We start from the raw sequence: 3,738 nt of genomic DNA on the forward strand, positions 1-3,738 counted from the left end.
TCTCTCCGCCCACCCCTTGTCTCTCCTCCCACCCCTTGTCTCTCCTCCCATCCCTTGTCTTCTCCCATCCCTTGTCTCCTCCCATTCCTTGTCTCCTCCCATCCCTTGTCTCCTCCTATCCCTTGTCTCTCCGCCCATCCCTTGTCTCTCTTGTCCTCTTATGACCCTAGAACCTCATGCCATATAGTTCTTCCTCATAGCTACTTCCTTGCTCATCTACTCCTCCCATTCCTCCATGACGGTGGTGAGTTACTCTCCTTGGTATCTGGTGAAATGGAACAGGAGAATGATTCTAAAGGTGGTAGAGTTTTGTCCTATTTTATGTTAATCCACAGTTACTCTAAAGGCAACCTAATTCTCATCCTTTCTGTTCACTAGTGCCCAAGAAAACCTGTGTATGTCCCTCTGCTTTTCAAGAATGTCCTTTTCCCCACTCTGTCTCTTTTTCCTCAGATGGTAGTGTGTGTAGTTAGATGATTCTGTTTGGGCTAACTGGCTCTTGTGCTCACACTCTAATTCTAGTACTGCAGACAAACCAGTATCTCCTCCTCTGCGATTGTATTGGACACCCAGCTCTGTTTAGAATGAAATGATAACACCGTTTAAGTGAACAAATACACTTATTTATGGATGAATGACCTGTTCACCAGTGTTATGAGCCCCGGATGCATTCCAGAAACTGAGTCCTTTGGGTATGCGGATCAGATCTCAGTGGAATTTAGAATTCTGAGGCTTTTGGCTCTACTCATATTTAAACAGACTGTCCTGGGACCTAATTGTGATCTGACACAGGCTCAGTGTAGACTGCAGTCCCTTCTCAAATTATCAGCCCTGTCCCACGTGGCACTGTGTTCTTTTCCTCCAACTCATCTCCCCAAAATGTGGGTTCGGTGAGGATACAGAAAGACAGCTGTGGATGAATGGAAGGGCTGTAGACACTGAAGCATTCCTAGTGTTATACATTTTCTGCGTCATACCTAACCCTCTTAACTTCCTTCAGGATTAGCTTCCTAAACTGCTATACCCAGAGAATATCACCTATTCATTAAGCAAGTAAAGGAGAATCAAATGTACAAGGCTACCAATTGTAACAAATTTGCTTTTCCTAATATGCCAGCAGCCATTTGAAAACCTCACTTGTACTGTTTTCTTTGACCCTGCCCCACAACAAGGCTTACTAAGGTTTGATATTATTAGTTAAATTACTGATGGAAAGGCTCCAAAGGGCTGAGTGACTTTCTCAGTTTTTATGCCACTCAAACATAAAGATTTTGACTGTATAACTGAGCTTGAGAACACAGAGGCATAGCTGCCTCTGGATGCAAAGTTGGTAAATGCTGACACTGTTACACATCTTAAACTTACAAATGCAGATATTCCTGGTTCTCTCAGTGATCAGTGAAGTAAACATGTGGAGGTATCTGGAAATCAAAGCCCATAGTCCTAGCAATTCTGCCCTAGGACCTACTGTCAAAGGCTACAAGCACCCGTCTGCCTACTAATAATTCTGAGAGACACTGAAGCAGAACTAAAGAGCTCTCTGACTACAGCACACACATTGTTTGCATTGAGACAGTCAATATAGAATGTAGACTTGCCCAGAGAATGGTGAGTCGTGCTCTGATGCTCTTATTTGTATACATACTCCAGGGATGGAGTGATATAAGCAGTTTTGGAGAGAAGGAAGGAACTGTGCCCCCTTCTTCCTCTTCCCCATTGTTTTTTCAGCATCAAAGATGCATTGGGAGGTTTACTGATCAGAGCTAAGTGTGGTATTCTTGAAGGCCTTGACGGTTCTGTTGTGGGATCTACTGTGACCACAAATAGAGATAAAGCCTCCTAGCTGCCATTAAATACACTTGCATTCTCTCTCCACTTCTAAGTCCCCATGCATTTTGACAATGATCAAGGATGTGTTCTCAAAAATGAAATCTATAAGGAGAAAAAAATCCATATGATTTTTCATATCCTGTTTCTACTTAACCCATAAAATTATTTCATAGTAATGGGGGAATTGTTGGGGGTCTGTTGTGCAGAAAAAATAAAATCTCTCAGAAACAGACCTCCTATGACAAAACTGCTAGCCTGCAAACATTCAAGCACAATAAAGAGGATTTCACAGTTTGATGACTGACTTAAGAACTGAGTGAATCAGGCACCCCTCAGATGCCCAGTGTGGCTCAAATCCTGTGCCAATGACTGGGATTCCCAAGATGAATTGTAACATGCTGTGTCCTCCAGAGACTCACTGCATGGAAATGGGAGACATGATGACTAATTTCTTCTTGATGACTAGTTACAGAAGAAGTTTAAGTAAAGTAGGGTAACGTCAAACTTCTAGGGAACCTACAAGATCAGCATTCTTCTTCAAGACCCTGTAGGGTAATGGGATTAAACTAGTCCTTGTCCTTCAGGGGTTTACATCTTAGCAGAAAAGGGAAAACCCTGTAGATGGAAAGTTACTACAAGAGAGACAGTGTCAAGTGTCACCAAACAGGCAGAAACGTGTAGCTGAGAGCTCTATAAAACTGGAGGCATCAGAAGGCATCCCTGATAGAGATGCCAGGTGGTCAGGTTCTGCAAGGTTCTCCAGTACATCAAAACTTCAGGACATACACGAGCTCTGACAAGCAGGCACAGGAAGATCCCACAGAAAACACCAGGAAAGCTTTGTTCCGTTTTATCCCTTGCTTCTCAATGCAGATGCCACTCTTAAACAACTAAGTATAAACATTTTTCTTTTAAAACCCATCTCCAGGGTAGATCAGAGTTCCAGGACAGTGAGGACTTGGTATAGCAAAAGAAACTTGCTGACACAAACTGAAGTGCAGCTTGATCTATTCTAATACACAATTTAAATGCTTCTCATTTTGCAGCCTCGCCAGCCTCCATCTATCATGTGCTGTCACATTTAAGTTTCCTAAATTACTGCTTTTTAACATTTGTCACTTATTCAGCAAAGAGGGAGATTCCAAAGCCCAGCATCTCCTCAGCCCACCCCCTTGATTGTATCTTAATATTAATAGCAAGAGATGAATAGTAATCTTCACTCCATTCACAAAGCATTTTTTAAAAAGAAAGTCAGAGAAAAAATATTTCTCTGATTTCAAGTACAATCAATGATGTAATTCTGTCACCTTTCTCTTAAAGGAAGGGGGAATGAAAGAATTGAAGCTGGAGAGCTGGGAAAGTGAAAAGGATAAACATAAACCAATCTCTCTATAATATATGAGAAAATATATGTAAATATGATAAAAGAACAAACATTTATAAAAATGTCTTGCAGAATCCTGGGATACCCGGCATGTACCTTAGCATAATAAAGGCAATATACAACCCATAGCCAACAACATGCCAAATGAAGAAAAACTTGAAGCATTTATACTAAAGTCAGGAACAAGACAAGGATTCCACTGTGCGCATTCCTGCTCAACACAGTGTGTTAATTGGATAAATCAGACAAGAACAGGTGACACAAAGTGGAGAAGAAGCAGTCAAAGCATGTTTATTTGCAAACTGTGATTCTATACATTAAAGTTCCTTCAAGACTCCACCACAGAACTCTTGCAGTTGATAAACACATTTTAAAAAGTAACAAGATACAAAATTAATGCACAAAACTCAATAGCCATCCTATGTACCAGAAAAAAATATATATTAAGAATGAAATCAGGCGGTGGTGGCGCACGCCTTTAATCCCAGCCCTTGGGAGGCAGAGGCAGGTGGATCTCTGAGTTC

Source organism: Mastomys coucha, unplaced genomic scaffold, assembly GCF_008632895.1.
Source record: "Mastomys coucha isolate ucsf_1 unplaced genomic scaffold, UCSF_Mcou_1 pScaffold12, whole genome shotgun sequence".
Taxonomy (NCBI): Eukaryota; Metazoa; Chordata; class Mammalia; order Rodentia; family Muridae; genus Mastomys; species Mastomys coucha.